The following is a 17,064-nucleotide window of genomic DNA, read 5'->3' on the forward strand; positions in this document are numbered from 1 at the left end:
GTCATCAGTGCTCCAACCCACCCACCCCAGAATCTTTGCCCTTTTTTTTTTTTTCCTTTTTTGAGGCAGGGTCTCACTCTTACCCAAGCTGGAGTGCAGTGGCACAATCTCGGCTCACTGGAACCTCCACCTCCTGGGCTCAGGTGATCCTCCCACCTCAGCTTCCCAAGTAACTGGGACTACAGGCCTGCACCACCATGCCTGGCTAATTTATTTTTATTATTTATTTATTTATTTATTTTTGTAGAGACAGGGTCTTGCCATGTTTCCCAGGCTGGTCTCAACAATCAGCTCACCTTAGCCTCCCAAAGTGCTGGGATTATAGGCGTAAACCACCATGCTCACACACCCAGCCTTGCCCCTTGTTTTTTAGCCATACTGAATTACTTGCAGTTCTTCAAAAGCTCAGAAGTCTTTCTTATTTTTCTTTTTTTAAATTAAATATATATATTTTTAATTTAAAAATAGAGACAGGGTCCCACTATGTTACCCAGGCTGGTCTCGAACTCTTGGACTCAAGTGATCCTCACACCTCGCCTCCCAAAGTACTAGGATTACAAGCGTGAGCCACCACGCCTGGCTGGTCTTTCTTTTTTTCTTTTCTTTTTTTTTTGAGATGGATTTTCACTCTCGTTGCCCAGGCTGGAGTGCAATGGTGAGATCTTGGCTCACCGCATCCTCCGCCTCCCGGGTTCAAGTGATTCTCCTGCCTCAGCCTCCCGAGTAGCTGGGATTACAGGCATGCACCACCACGCTCTGCTAATTTTGTTTTTAATAGAGACGGGGTTTCTCCATGTTGGTCAGGCTGGTCTCGAACTCCCGACCTCAGGCGATCCGCCTGTCTCGGCCTCCCAAAGTGCTGGGATTACAGGCATGAGCCACTGCGCCCAGTGGTCTTTCTTATGTCTAAGACATTGGCAAATAATTTCAGTCTTTGAAAGAATGCTCTGCAGACAAGATCCTGCCAGAGGCCCTAACTTCTGGAATGCGGGGCTGTGTTCAGGAGAGACTGTTCAAGTTCTGTCTTGCATTTCCCTCATTTTGGTCACTGAGAAATGGCATGGATTCCAGCTGGTGCAGGGGATGTAAAGGAAAATTAAGCTCATTTTTCAGGATGATCTGACATCAGATTTTTACCTATTTAGCAGATTCTGCATTCTTTATGTCACTGAAGCTGATTCAGTAGCCAGAAAATAACTACATAAAGAGGCTTGGTCAGGTTAGGAATTCCAGTAATCTTCAAGGGGTTGTATTAGTTGAAAAAACTCATATGAGTGAACAATACTTTCCAGCCATACAGAAGTTCACTGTGCTTGACCTTGGGATGGCCAGTCAGATGGAAGCATCCTGCCTCACCATCCGGTGAGTTGAAGAGCAAATCAAAGAGCTCTGGAAAAATCCTTTCTCAGGAAGAAAGGGGCTCTGTTTTCTGAGCCATTTATTCTTTGTTTTTGTTTTTGTTTTGAGATGGAGTCTCACTTTGTCAAACAGGCTGGAGTGCAGTGATGGCATGATCTTGGCTCACTGCAACCTCCACCTCTCTCGGTTCAAGTGATTCTCCTGCCTCAGCCTCCTGAGTAGCTGGGATTACAGGCACCCGCCACCACCACCATGCCTGACTAATTTTTGTATTTTTAGTAGAGATGAGGTTTCACCATTTTGGCCAGGCTAGTCTTGAACTCCTGACTTCAAGTAATCCGACCGCGTGGGCCTCCCAAAGTGCTGGGATTACAGGCATGAGCTACTGCGCCCAGCCCATTCCTTCTTTGAAATGTGCAGCAGATTCCAGGAGTTGGAAAAGTTAAAGCCTTCCTTTTGCTTCAGAAGTTTCCAAGTACCCAGGAACTGAGTAATGATTTCACCCGAGAACTCAAGCAGCTTTTTGGACAAGAGGTAGCACAGCAAATCCTTGCCTTCTTCACACAGTCAAAGTGATGCACAGCCTCATATCTACTATGTATTCTCCTTTAGACCACGAACAATAAGGTCTTGTATTCATATTTAAAAACCAAGAAAAATATTTCTTCTCACAGCAACTAGTGGAAGATGAGGTGAGGCCTGAGTGGAGCCTGCGAGTCATCCTGCTGTCACAGGTATGTGAAGCAGAGCAACTCCATCTTGAACAGGAGCTGGGTAAATGAGGTTGAAACCTACTGGTCTACATTCCCAGATGGTTAAGGCATTGTAAGTCACAGGATGAGACAGGAGGTCAGCACAAAATACAGGTCGTAAAGACCTTGCTGATAAAACAGGTTGCAGTAAAGAAGCCAGCCAAAACCTACCAAAACCAAAATGAACATGAGAGTGACCTCTGGTAGTCCTCACTGCTACACTCCCACCAACGCCATGACAGTTTACAAATGCCATAGCAACATCAGGAAGTTACCGTACATGTCAAAAAAGGGAAGGCATAAATAAGCCACGCCTTATTTTTTTTTTTTTTGAGACAGTCTCACTCTGATGCCCATGCTGGAGTACAGTGGCGCGATCTCGGCTCACTGCAAGCTCCGCCTCCTGGGTTCACGGCGTTCTCCTGCCTCAGCCTCCCAAGTAGCTGGGACTACAGGCTCCCGCCACCATGCCCGGCTAATTTTTTTTTGTATTTTTAGTAGAGACGGGGTTTCACCGTGTTAGCCAGGATGGTCTCGATCTCCTGACCTCGTGATCCGCCCGCCTCGGCCTCCCAAAGTGCTGGGATTACAGGCGTGAGCCACCGCACCCAGCCAGCCACCCCTTATTTAGCACAGCATCAAGAAATAACCATAAAATTGGGCAACCAGTCACCCTCGGGGCCGCTCTGTCTTTGGAGTAGCCATTCTTTTATTCCTTTACTTTCTTGATAAACTTGCTTTTGCTTTGCACTGTGGACTCACCCTGAATTCTTTCTTGCGCAAGATCCAAAAACCCTCTCTGGGGGTTTGGATCGGGACCCCTTTCCTGTAACACCGCTATACTGTCTGGGTTCAGGCATTGAAGTTATTGGACTGCAGAGGGCACTGCCTCATTCAGTTAAGATGAAAAACGTCGCTAGAGATCTTCCTGAGACAGCTAGGGACTCTCATTCCCAGCAAAATGCCAATTAGGGCAGATTTTAATGTGTGACCTTGACCTTCATCTATTATGGAAAGGTCTTCTAAAAAGTTTTGTGTGCTAGATCTAAAAGATCCATCTAAAGGAAACAAACTTACAATGAAGCATTGTATATTACAAGCCCCTTGTTCCTGGGGTCAGATCTGCTGTTCTTCAGGTCTGGTCTTTTTTTTTTTTTTTTTTTTGGGACAGGGTCTCACTTTGTCACCCAGGCAGAAGTACAGTGGCACAATCTTGGGCTCAAATGATCCTCCCACCTCAGCCTCCCAAGTAGCTGGGACTATAGGTCGATACCACCACACCCAGGTAATTTTTGTAGAGATGGGGTTTCACCATAGCATATGGACACCATTCTTAGGCTGGTCTCAAATTCCTGAGCTCAAGCGACCCACCCTCCTTGGCCTCCCAAAGTACTAGGATTACAGACATGAGCCACTGTGTCTGGCAGGTCTGGTCTTCATATACCAGTGCTTTGAGGGCTGCTGCCAATGTAAACAAACAATTGTACAAAAATATATATATATGTTGAATAAGTGTGGTATAATGAGAAATACATTTGGTCTTTGGGCCTGGTTCCTGTCACAGAGATCTTAAAATCCTTGGAATTTCCTGAGTGATAAGAGTGTCTTTTGTTATTCACAACAAGCCTCTGATCTTGCATAACCATCAGTCACACCTGAACTTGTGCTACGTTAATGCATGACGTAAGGTGTGGCTCCTATCCGGATGAAACTGCTCACGTAAAGACCAAGGGATAAGAGGACTGGAACTATCAGCCCCACCCACTGACCTTCGGGAAGCAGGCAGGAGAGGGGGCTGGAAATAAAGCTCTATAAAAACTCATGAACGGTGGGTCTTGATGAGCTTCCGGGTTTATGGATTGGTGGGCTGCCTCCACTTGCTAGGAGGGTGGTGCACTCTAACTCGGAGACAGAAGCCCCTGTGCTCAGGACTCTTGCAGACCTCTTTACCTGGCTGTTCATCTTCCATAATCAACTGGTAAGTAATATGTTTTCCTGAATTCTGTGAGCCATTCTAGCAAATGATGGAACTCAAGGAGGAGGTCATGGGAACCCCCAAATTTATAGCTGGTCAGTCGGAAGTACCGGGACTTTCAACTGGCATCTGGGTGGGAGCGGTCTTGTGGGACTCAGCTCTAAACTTGTGGGATCTGACATTGACTGCGGGCAGATAGTGTGAGTATTGAGTTGGATTGTAGGACACCCAGCTGGTGTTGGAGAATCGGTCAGTGTGGGGAAAAAAGCTCGCACATCTGGTGTCAAAAGTGTTCTGTGTGAGAGTTAGAGAAACAAGTGTATTTCTTAGAATACATGCATTAAAAAACACATAAAGTTAAAGGAATCAGAATTCTTCAAAGTGGAGGGAAGAGAGCCTGTAGTTCCTAAATCGGGACACAAGAGGGCAACAAATAACCTCCAGAGCCTTGTCGAGTGTAAACCAAGGGGTTTACACTTCCAGTTGATTGCTAATACAGTTCATGTAGCAAGAGTATTGAACTATGCCTGACAGGATGAAAGGCTCCTAATGACTAAGACCTGTACTTCATTTATAGTCGGTTTCCTTCTCAATGCCAGGCACTGCGTTGAGTACTGATATTTTAAAATAATGAACCAGTCAAGGAGTCAAGAATTTAGTGGGAAATGGCCGGGCGCGGTGGCTCACGCCTGTAATCCCAGCACTTTGGGAGGCCGAGGCGGGCGGATCACGAGGTCAGGAGATCGAGACCATCCTGGCTAACACGGTGAAACCCTAACTCTACTAAAAATACCAAAAATTAGCCTGGCGTGGTGGCGGGAGCCTGTAGTCCCAGCTACTCGGGAGGCTGAGGCAGGAGAATGGCGTGAACCCGGGAGGCGGAGGTTGCAGTGAGCCGAGATCACGCCACTGCACTCCAGCCTGGGCGACAGAGCGAGACTCCGTCTCAAAAAAAAAAAAAAGAATTTAGTGGGAAAGAGAAACAAGTGATTCTTATTTTTTTATTTCCCCAAAATATAAAGAAACAAAGGGTCAAACCCATTTCCATTAGTAATACTAGGTGCTTACGATGGTGGAGAAAGGCCAGGCGCGGTTGCTCAAGCCTGTAATCCCAACACTTTGGGAGGCCGAGGCGGGCGGATCACCTGAGGTCGGGAGTTGGACACCAGCCTGACCAACATGAGGTGAAACCCCTTCTCTACTGAAAATACCAAATTAGCTGGGCGTAGTGGTGCATGCCTGCAGGAGAATCGCTTGAACCCAGGAGGCAGAGGTTGCGGTGAGCCGAGATCTCATCATTGCACTGCAGCCTGGGCAATAAGAGCGAAACTCCGTCTCAAAAAACAAACAAAAAACCAAAGATGGTGGAGAAAGACCGGGCGAGGCGCCTGTAATCCTAGCACTTTGAGAGGCCGAGTCAGCCTGGGCAACATGGCAAAACATGCCACACCTTAAACCCGTTTTTCCTTTTACGTAGACTTGATTTTTAAAGAAGTTTTAGGTTCACAGCAAAGTTGAAAGGCAGGTAGAGTTCCCATGTATTCCTCGCCTTCACCCACGTGTCCTCCTCTAGCATCAACATCACTGACCCAGGGTGGTACATTTGTTAAAAATGATGAACCAACATTGACACATCATCACTCAGAGTCCAACACCACCCCCAGCTAATTTTGTATTTTTAGTAGAAACGAGGTTTCTCAGACCGGGCGCGGTGGCTCACGCCTGTAATCCCAGCACTTTAGGAGGCCAAGGCGGGCAGATCACGAGGTCAGGAGATCGAGACCATCCTGGTTAACACAGTGAAACCCTGTCTCTACTAAAAATACAAAAAATTAGCCGGGCGTGGTGGCGGGAGCCTGTAGTCCCAGCTACTCGGGAGGCTGAGGCAGGAGAACGGCGTGAACCCGGGAGGCGGAGCTTGCAGTGAGCCGAGATCGCGCCACTGCACTCCGGCCTGGGGGAGGGAGCGAGATTCCACCTCAAAAAATAAATTAATTAATTAATTAAAAAAAAAGAAACGAGGTTTCTCCATGTTGGTCAGGCTGGTGTCTTACTCTGACCTCAGGTGATCCGCCGGCCTCAGCCTCCCAAAGTGCTGGGATTATAGGCTTGAGCTACCGCGCCCGGCCTGCAACTGCTGATCTTTTTAACATCTCCATAGTTTTGTGTTTTTCCAGAATGTCGTATAGTTAGAATCATACAGTACGTGGACTTTTCAGATTTGACTTCTTCCATTTAGTAATATGCTCTTAAGGTTCCTTTATGTCTTTTGGAGGCCTTATAGGTCATTTCTTTTTATTGCTGATTAATATCCCATTGTCTGAATATACCACAGTTTATTTATTCCTTCATCTACTGAAGGACGTCTTGATTGCCCACAAGTTTTGGCAATTGTGAATAAAGCTGCTATAAACATTCATGTGCAGGTTTTTGTGTGGGCTCTAAGTTTCCTCTCCTATGGATGAATACCAAGGAGTATGATTGCTGGATCATATGGTAAGAGTATGTTTAGTTTTGTAAGAAACCACCAATCTGTCTTCCAAAGTGGCTGTCCCATTTTATATTCTACCAGCAATGAATGAGAGTTTCTGTTGCTTCACAGCCTCCCCAGCATTTGGTGGTGTCCGTGTTCTGAATTTTGGCCAATCTAATAGGGGCATGGTGGTATCTTATGTTTTAATTTTTATGCCCCCAATAACATAATGTGCAGCACCTTTCCATATGCCCGTTTGCCATCTGTATATCTTTGATGTGGTTTCTGTTCAGATATTTTGCCCATTTTAAAAATTTAGGTTAAATTGTTGTTTTTAAGTGTTCTTGTATTATTTTGAATAATATGCCTTTTCCAGAAGTGTCTTTTGAAAATATTTGTTCCCAGTCTGGCTTGTCTTCTCATTCTCTTGACATTCTCTTTAGCAAAGTAGATGCTTGTGATTTTGGGGTTTTTTTTGTTTGTTTGTTTGAGACAGAGTCTCGCTCATGCCGCCCAGGCTAGAGTGTGGTGGCATGATCTCAGCTCACTGCAACCTCCACCTCTCAGGTTCAAACAATTCTCCTGCCTCACCCTCCCGAGTAACTGTGACTACAGGCACACACCACCACACCCAGCTAATTTTTGTATTTTTAGTAGAGCTGGGCTTTCACTATGTTGGCCAGGGTGATCTGGAATTCCTGAGCTCCAGTGATCCACCCACCCCCGCCTCCCAAAGTGTTGGGATTACAGGCGTGAGCCATCACGCCCGGCCTAAATTTACTCCTATGTTATCTTTTAGGAGTGGTATCTTTTGCATTTTGCATATACGTCTGTGATCCATTTTGAGTAAATTTTTGTGAAGTGTGTAAGGTCTGTGTCTATTGTCTAGATTCTTTTTTTTTTTCATGTAAATGTCCAATTGTTCCAACACTTTTTTTTTTTTGAGACAGAGTCTCACCCTGTCGCCCAGGCTGGAGGGCAGTGGCACAATCTCGGCTCACTGCAACCTCCCAGGTTCAAGTCTCCTGGGTTCAAGTGATTCTCTCGCCTTGGTCTCCTAAGTAGCTGGGACTACACGTGCATGCCACCATGCCCAGCTAATTTTTTTTGTATATTTTGTAGAGACGGGGTTTCACCACGTTGTCTAGGCTAGTCTTGAACTCCTGAGCTCAGGCAGTCTGCTCACCTCGGCCTTCCAAAGTGGTGGGATTACAGGCGTGACCAACCACACCCAGCCTGTGTTTTTTATTTCAAATTACACTTGCTCATCACTGATATATAGGAAAGCAATTAATTTTTGTATATAAACCTTTTATCCTGCAATTGTGCTAGAATTGCTTATTAGTTTCAGGAGCTTTTTTGTAAATTCTTAGATTTTTTATATAGGCAATCATGTCATCTGCGAACAAAGTTTTATTTCTTCCTTCTCAATCTGTACACGTTTTATTTCCTTTTCATGTCTTGTTGCACTAGCTAGAACTTTCAGTATTGAAAAGTGATAAAAGAAAACATGCTTGCCTTGCTCCTTTATCTTAGTGGGAAAGCTTCAACTTTCTCACCAACATGATGTTAGCTGTAGTTTCTTTGTAGATGTTCTTTAAGCAGTTGAGGAAGTTCCTCTTTATTTTCAGGCTTCGGAGAGTTTTTATTTTTATCCCATACTTCATTTCAAAATTCTGAGAGTTTTTTTTTGTTGTTGTTGTTTTGTTTTGTTTGATCATGAATGGGTGTTGGATTTTGTCAAATGCTCTTTCAGCATCTATTGGTATGATCATGTGATATTTCTTTAGTCTGTTGATGCGATGGATTGCATTAATTTATTTTTCAAATATTGAGTCTGCCTTGGTTGTGGTATATCATTCTTTTTATTAAATTGTTGCATTCAGTTTGCTAATATTTTGAGGATTTTTACATCTATATTTATGACAGATATTTTAATATCCATAGGATTTGCAGTGATGCCTGCTCTTTCATTTCTTACTTTTTTTTTTTTTTGAGACGGGGTCTCACTCTGTCGCCCCGGCTGGAGTGCAGTGGTGCCACCTCGGCTCACTGCAAGCTCCGCCTCCCGGGTTCAGGCCATTCTCCTACCTCAGCCTCCCGAGTAGCTGGGACTACAGGCGCCCGCCACCTCGCCCGGCTAATTTTTTGTATTTTTAGTAGAGACGGGGTTTCACTGAGTTAGCCAGGATGGTCTCGATCTCCTGACCTCATGATCCACCCGCCTCGGCCTCCCAAAGTGCTGGGATTACAGGCGTGAGCCACCGCGCCCAGCCGTCTTACTTTTTTTTTTTTTTTGAGATGCAATCTCGCGCCCAGGCTGGAGTGCAGTGACGAAATCTCGGCTCACTGCAACCTCCGCCTTCCGGTTCAAGTGATTCTCTTGCCTCAGCTTCCCAAGTAGCTGGGACTACAGGTGTGTGCCACCACGCCCAGCTATTTTTTATTCTTTGTTGAGACAGAGTCTCGCTCTGTCTCCCAGGCTGGAGTGTAGTGGGGCAATCTCGGCTCACTGCAACCTCCACCTCCCAGGTTCCAGCGATTCTCCTGCCTCAGCCTCCCGAGTAGCTGGGACTACAAGCGCCCACCACCATGCCCGGCTAATTTTTGTATTTTTAATAGAGATAGGGTTTCACCATATTGGCCTGGATGGTCTCGAACTCTTGACCTTGTGATCCGCCCACCTCGGTCTTCCAAAGTGCTGGGATTACAGGCATGAGCCACCACGCTCGGACTAATTTTTGTGTTTTCAGTAGAGACAGGGTTTCACCATGTTGGCTAGGCTGCTCTCGAACTCCTGACCTCAGCTGATCCACTGATCCACCCACCTTGCCCTCCCATAGTGCTGGGATTACATTACAGGTGTGAGCCACCGAGCCCTCTCCCCCTTCCCTCCCCTCCCCTCCTCTCCTCTCCTCTCCTACTCCTCTCCTTTCCTTTCCTTTTTGGAGACGGAGTCTCACTCTGTCACCCAGGGTGGAGTGCAGTAGCCCGATCTCTGCAACCTTCGCCTTCCAGGCTCAAGCGATTCTCCCACCTCCGCCTCCTCACCACAGAGGCGTGACACCATGACCAGCTATTTTGTTTTTTCTTTTCTTTTCTTTTCAATTCAGGGTTTTCTTTTGTTTTGTTTTTGAGACGGAGTCTCGCTCTGTCGCCCAGGTTGGAGTGCAGTTGCGCGATCTCGGCTCACTGCAAGCTCCGCCTCCCGGATTCATGCCATTCTCCTGCCTCAGCCTCGCAAGTAGCTGGGACTACGGGAGCCCTCGCCACCACGCCCGGCTAATTTTTTTTTGTATTTTTAGTAGAGACGGGGTTTCACCGCGTTAGCCAGGACGGTGTCGATCTCCTGACCTCGTGATCCGCCCGCCTAGGCCTCCCAAAGTGCTGGGATTACAGGTGTGAGCCACCACACCCGGCCTCCATTGACTTTTAAAAAGTTAATGCTATATAGACAGCTGCATATATATAGATGCAGTGTTCAATCCTATGCAGATTTGGAGAGGGCTCCACAGAGGAATTATGGAGAAATCAGCGGTTATGAACTTTAGTGCATCAGAATCATCAATGTATAACAAAATGAAGAATCTTCAGCCCTTTCTCTAAGGATTTCAATTTGGTGTGTCTGTGGTGGGGTAAGAATACGTACTTGGCAACCACCTTCAAGTGATTCTGATTCAGATGATCTCACTAAATCCAGGCTTTCTTACTTTATACCAGTATTTCTCAAATTTGAGAATGTACTTGAATCCCCTGAGGGCATGATTGCCAGATAAACACAGGATGATCCATTTACTGTGAATTTCAGATAAACAAAATATAATTTTTTTAGTATGTGTCTCAGATACTGTAATATTTGGGCAAATAATGTAAGTAAAATTCAAATGTGTCTCCTCTCTAAGCATCATGAGTACTTTCAAATTAGGAGTTTAAATCTCCCTTGTGGCAGATATTTGTGATGATGATTTGTCTTTTTAGGACATTTCAAAATGTACAACCTCATCAAAGGATTTTCCTCTTCATTACTGTTTCTCCTGTTAACTTATTCTTAATATCTCCATCCTCCTTCTGTGGTCACTTCCGAAACAAAAAGCTCCAGAGAAATGTTACAACTTATTTTTCATACTTTTTCCTCTTTTCTTTGTTTCTCCTTTTATTTTCACACTTCTTGCTCCATTTCCTCTCTCCGCCTCTGCTCTCTCATCTGTCCTTTGTAAGTCCCCAAGTTGCCCTGGACAAAATGAAATTTCTACCAGGGCTCCCCTCCTTCCTTTCTTCCTTTCTGTTTTCTTCTCTTTTTCCCTTCCTTTCTGCTTTCTCCCTAAGCCATCCATGTCAAAATTAAAATCTGTAGGAACAAATTAGGGAGTCAGGGTACTGCGGACCAGCCTACATTATTGTGTTCCAGAAGGAGATTCTGTTCTGACAGTCCTTTTGCTAGAGCAAGTTCCAAGTCAGGAAGAAAAAAAAAAAAAAAAAAAAAAAAGCAGGGGACCGGGACGAGCTTCAAGAAACAATTGCTTTGCCTGAGGATCTGTTGGCAGAGTGATGGATGGCACTGCAGTTAGGACTTGGAGAACTGCAGGAAAAGGAGAGGAGTCATTGCCAGGCAGCATGAGGGGAGGAGGTGTCTAGAAGAAACAGCCATTCAGGAAGAGCTTATGAAAGGGGTGGAGAATGCACTGCCTGTGTATGCTGCAAGACCTTTCTGCAGACATTGTGTCTTTGTGAGCTGACTGCAGAATCCATGTGCATGTGAAATGTATGAGAATGTATGTGTCGCTTATTTCAGATCCTGGATGAACCTGTGTGAATTGCTGACTGCAAGAATCGGGAGTGGATTGTTGAAAAGATCTTGCAGCCAGAGTGCTTGTTTGTGGTTGTGTGGTATGTGTGGCTTTTTGCCAAATGCACTGTTCTGATTCCAGCTCTGAAAGTTTAGTGGAAGTCTGGCAGATTAAGCCAAGACACAACAAAGTCAGAATTTAGAAGAAAATATGGGGGCAACATGAGAGGGAAACAGAAGCTGTTACAATAAGAGACAAGAAAAGGGAGATTAAGGGAAAGGGGAATGAGAAAACAGAAGATAAATAATAGAAATTATTTTCTTAGAAAGGAAAATTTTAAAGAAGAGCGGAAAGAAAAACAACACATTCTTTTAGATATAGGCGCTGTATACTTTTAGTTCTCCTGGTACTCCAGTGACATACTTCTTAGTCTCCCTAATTTCTTTCTGGATGGTTTATCTTGAAATAATGTATATTACAGGTATATTTTGGTTATACCAGAGGATATTTAAACCTTAACAATTATCCAGAAATAAGCATTACCGTTTTTATATAATTTAAAAAAACTTGTTGTTAAAGGAGGGCTGTTGAGCATAATGAAAGTTTTGATCCAGGGATTAATTGAACAGGATTAGAGAATTTTGTGTTTGTGATTAAAACAATGTGTGAAGTGCATGACATATTTCTTTCTCTTTTTTTTTTTTTTCTGAGGTGGAGTCTTGCTCTGTTGCCCAGGCTGGAGTGCAGTGGCACGATCTCGGCTCACTGCAGCCTCGGCCTCTTGGGTTCAAGAGATTCTCCTGTCTCAGCCTCCCAAGTAGCTGGGATTACACGTGCCCGACACCACACCCAACTAATTTTTTCTATTTTTAGTAGAGACAGGGTTTCGCCATGTTGGCCAGACTGGTCTCGAACTCCTGACCTCAGCTGATCTGCCTGCCTCAGCCTCCGAAGTACTGGGATTATAGGCGTGAGCCACTGCACCCGGCCCTGCATGACATATTTCAAAACAGGGATAATAAGATACACCTTATCTCCACATTCTAAAGATCTATTGTTATTACTTTATTAGCAAAATTTAACAGGGGCTACCTATACCTGGAATAAGATATTTAACTCAGTCATGAGATTTTCTTCCAGATTTGGTAAACACAAGGACAGCATAACTTTTAGACTGAATGTGGGCTGAAAAGAGACATCCTCCTTGGGAGCAGCCTAGTTTTGCTTTGTTGCCAAAACATTGTAACTATATATTTTGACTTCAAATTGCAACCATTACAATCTCTCTTTCTCAGCATTTTGCTCAATTAATATTTTAAACCAAAATAATTAATAGAAATTATATTTCTAACACTACTTTTGCTCCATTCATTAATCTGTCTTGTTTCATTCAGCTATATTTTCCTCCTGTACTTTCTACTCTTTTTTCCATCTGCCTCTCTCCTTTGTTATTTCTTCCTCTCTGTCATGTTTCCCTGGATTTGATTAAAGTCTCCTTCACTTTTTCCTCACCTTTCTCTATTTTGTTGAAATCACTCCTTTTCAGGTTTGTCTTTCTCCCCATTCCTTTCTCCGGTGTCTTTGTCTCCAGCAGAGGGGGTCTGGTGGTGATGCAGAGGTGGGGAATGAGGCCTGGGAGAATGCAGGCTGGGTATAGTAGGTAGGAGAAAATGGGGCTTCAGCTGTTTCTGCAATTAGCCTACAAAAGGCTGACTTAAAACCTGCCTCTGTAAATCCCCCCTCTTCTGCGCCCTCAAAGGGTCTCTCTACCTCCCCACCTTAAATTCCACCTCCCCCATCCCCATTTCTCTAGTGACATCACTCCTTACCAGCTGTGACTGTCAGGGACTCTGACCTACTTTTGGCCACTCTATTAGGCAATAAGCCATGTTTTCTCCACTAAACTCAGGATTTTCTGCTAAACCCTCTTTGTCCCAGCATGTCAGTGGGTCCCTTTTTAAACCTCAAAACATTTTACAGTTACCTACAATACAGTCATTTTTTCATGCCTGAAGTTCAAGAAAAAGCATAATTGATAAAAAGCTTCTATGACTGTAGAAAATCCATTTATGACTTAAATGGAGTTATACTTTATCAAAACACAATCCATACATATTTGAAGAATCATGTATGTGTTAGTAACAATTTTTTGTTGAATCTTTAGAGGTGATGCTCAGTTAATGGATTCTTAGGTCCTTTGTGGCAAATTATTATAATGTATGTACCATTATTTTTCACATATTAGTAAATGCTACTGAAGCATGAACCCAAACAGCAGGCATTGATATCTAAGTAAAACTTTACTAAGAAGTGGGGGGAAACTGCAGACAATCCTTTTTATAGTCTTCGGAGGGATTACAAAAAGTGTTTGACAAAGCAGTTAAGAGCATGTACTTTGCTACTTGGATTCAAATCTTGGCTCTGCTATTTTGCTAGCTGAGTGACTTTGGACAAGTTACTTAACCTCACTGTGTCTCCGTTTGCTCATCTGTAAAAAGAAGATACTCCAGGCCAGGGGCAGTGGCTCACGCCTGTAATCTTAACACTTTGGAAGGCCAACGCAGGTGGATCATGAGGTCAAGAGATGGAGACCATCCCGGCCAACATGGTGAAACCCCCTCTCTACTAAAAATACAAAAATTAGCTGGGTGTGGTGGTGCATGCCTGTAATCCTGGCTACTTGGGAGGCTGAGGCAGGAGAATCACTTGAACCCAGGAGGCAGAGGTTGCAGTGAGCCAAGATTGCACCATTCTACTCCAGCCTGGCGACAGAGCAAGAGTCCGTCTCAAAAAACAAAACAAAACAAAAAAAGAAGATAATCCAAACCCAGTAGGGTTAGAACACTCTGTGTTCTAAGATACGATAGATTTATTATGAGACTGGGGACAGTGATGTAACTATGTGTTTCAAGTATTTCTATGGTGTGATCCTCATGCCTAAGTCTACATTTACCATTTATTAAGCAAGTATCTAAGTTGTCTGTCCCGGTTACCCAGAAAAGTTCTGGGAAACAATAAGACAGATGGGAACCTATATGAGTGCAGTAGCATGATCATGCTTCACTGCAGCCTAGAACTCCTGGGCTCAAGCAATCCTCCTGCCTCAATCTTCCAAGCAGCTGGGACTATAGGCATGTGCCACCACACTTGGCCAAATTTTTTTTTAAAAAGTTTTTGGTTTTTGTAGGGGTTGGGCGCAGTGGCTCACGACTGTAATCCCAGCACTTTGGGAGGTCAAGGCAGGCAGATCAACTGAGGTCAGGAGTTCAAGACCAGCCTGGGCAACATGGTGAGACCCCCATCTCTACTAAAAATACAAAAATGTGCCAGGTGCGGTGGTGCATGCCTATAATCCCAGCTACTCCGGAGGGTGAGGCACCAGAATTGTTTGAACCCAGGAGGCAAAGGTTGGAGTAGAGATGGAGCCACTGCCCTCCCGCCTGGGTGACAGTGAGACTATCTCAAAAAGACAAACGAACAAACAAAAAAGAAAAGAATTAGGAAATAGGACAGGTTAATAATTTAGATTGAATAGAAATAAACTGATGTTTCTTTGAACCTAGGATAACCACATGAACTTAGACTACTGAACAGGGCTTCCCAGTCTAATTCTTTCATTGTACAAAAAACAGCAAGGCAGATCAGGACAATTATGGTGGTGCCAGGCCGTTAGGATGCTTCCAGACTTCATTCATTCGTTTAATCTGTAAATGTTTACTAATCATTCAAGGTGTTGCCGGTGACATAGATGTGTGACAGATGCACACAGCCCCTATGTGGTTTGCATATTGTCATTTCTCTGGTTGGATTCTATGGATGCATTATCTACAAATTCAGTCATGTTTCCCTGCACCAAGAGAGGGTTTTTTTTTTCTTTAATACTTGATGCTTCCTCTATTCTTTAAATGAGAACACATCTAATGTGCCTTTCCATATTTTCTTATTTCATTTTTTCTTCTTTCATTCTTCCCAGGTTGTTATACTTCTAAGATCCTCCCAAAGACAGGGAAATCAGGACTAGGAAATTGCTGCCAACGATTTAATTTCATTGCCTCATTTTCTCTTCAGTCAGAGAGGACTAACAATATTTGCTCAACCTTAGAATGTTGCTTGAGGCTACAATGAGTTTATAAATGTTGAGGGCTTTAAATAAAGAGCATTTTACAAATGGTTATTTTGGTCTCTAAGACACTGTGCTCAAACTTTCATGTGTCTAAAGATCATTTAGTATGCTTATTCCAAATGCAGATAAATTGCTGATTTTAGATGCTTTGAGTTGCTCAAGAAATGCAGGTACACAGGCTGATTCAGGTCAGCGGCAGAGGTCAAGGAATCTGCATTTTAAACAAGCATTCCAGGTAATTTCTATGTGGTAGAGGAAAAAAAAATCTTAACCAGATACAATTAAAGAAGTAGGGGAAACCTATATCATGTTTCTTGCCAAGACTGTCTTTTCTTTCCACCCATTCTTTCTCTTCTGTGATTCAGCCAATGTATGGTCTTTCCTCCCTTTGTGTCTGGCATCTGCATTTTCTTAGCATAGAGAGAAAGCTCAGTTTAATGTGCTGAGATGGAGCAGGGAAAAGGAGGCGGGATGTGGGTGGAGAAAGGCTAGATCAGTGTTTAGCTATTCTACTGCAAAGACTGTTGTCAGGCTGGTTCTAGCCGGCTGGCTCCAGGAGAGGAAGCAGTGGGGAGAGCTAGATTTACTGCAGCTGCCGCTACCGTTCCTTATTTGCTAGTCAAGGTTCTGACATTAGACACCAACCACCTTTTCTCCAACCACATGAATTTTGCAGTAATAACGTTAGATAATCCACAAAGAACACTATTTTAGGTACTGATGATAACCATCTCAAAGATTAAATTCTTGTTTACAATTCTTTTTACTAGTTAGAGGCCTCTAGTTTTGATCAAATCCCCGCTAGTTTCCTTGTCTTCAAACCCAGGGGGAAATGATTTGCAACAGATTTTGCTTGACCTGCAATAGACAATTTATTGTTATTTCATTTGTAAATTATGTTTTTCTGGCTGATGTAGACATACTGTGTACTCAAGTAGAATCAGAGACATGGGATTGACTGGACCTGGGTGACTCTGTTAGGGGAGATTTTGTTTTCATTAAACCCTGACTTTTATAGGCCTTCCCCCAGTACCTTCATATTATCCCATCAAAAACTTTAAAATGCTTTGTACTGCAATTTGTTTTCTTTTTCTTTCTTTTTTTTTTTTTTTTTTTTGAGACGGAGTCTCATTCTGTCGCCTAGACTGGAGTGCAGTGGCACTATCTCAGCTCACTGCAACATCCGCCTCCCAGGTTCAAGTGATTCTCCTGCCTCAGCCTCCTGAGTAGGTGGGATTACAGGTGCCCACCACCACGCCCAGCTAATTTTTGTATTTTTAATAGAGATGGGGTTTCACCATGTTGGACCAGGCTGGTCTTGAACTCCCGACCTCAGGTGATCCACCCACCTCAGCCTCCCAAAATGCTGGGATTACACATATGAGACACCACACCCGGCCTGTACTGCAAATTTAGTTGTCATATTCTAATCAGCTAATCTGACTAGCTGAAATGGCTAGATAACAGGTGTATTTCAGCACAACCAAATGGTATAGTTAATTCTAACATCTCTGTTGTGTAAACTTGGGTCTTTACCCTGGCTGTGTATTAAAATCCCCTGGAGGGCTCTGAAGAAATATCGGTGCCTGGACGCC

The 17,064-nt window shown here is 44.0% G+C and overlaps 1 protein-coding gene and 1 pseudogene across 1 annotated transcript in view; both read left to right on the top strand.

Annotated features, from left to right (window-relative positions):
* Positions 1-942: 942 nt before the first annotated feature.
* Positions 943-1,935, top strand: LOC129009914 (Fanconi anemia core complex-associated protein 24-like; annotated as a pseudogene).
* Positions 1,936-3,941: 2,006 nt separating this feature from the next.
* Positions 3,942-17,064, top strand: part of RIMKLB (ribosomal modification protein rimK like family member B) — a 101,397-nt gene continuing 88,274 nt past the window's right edge. The window contains exon 1 of the mRNA XM_054442293.2: positions 3,942-4,089. The gene's annotated coding sequence lies outside the window, so the exon portion shown is untranslated. The remainder of the gene's footprint in view (positions 4,090-17,064) is intronic.

This window comes from Pongo pygmaeus, chromosome 10, assembly GCF_028885625.2.
Source record: "Pongo pygmaeus isolate AG05252 chromosome 10, NHGRI_mPonPyg2-v2.0_pri, whole genome shotgun sequence".
Lineage (NCBI taxonomy): Eukaryota > Metazoa > Chordata > Mammalia > Primates > Hominidae > Pongo > Pongo pygmaeus.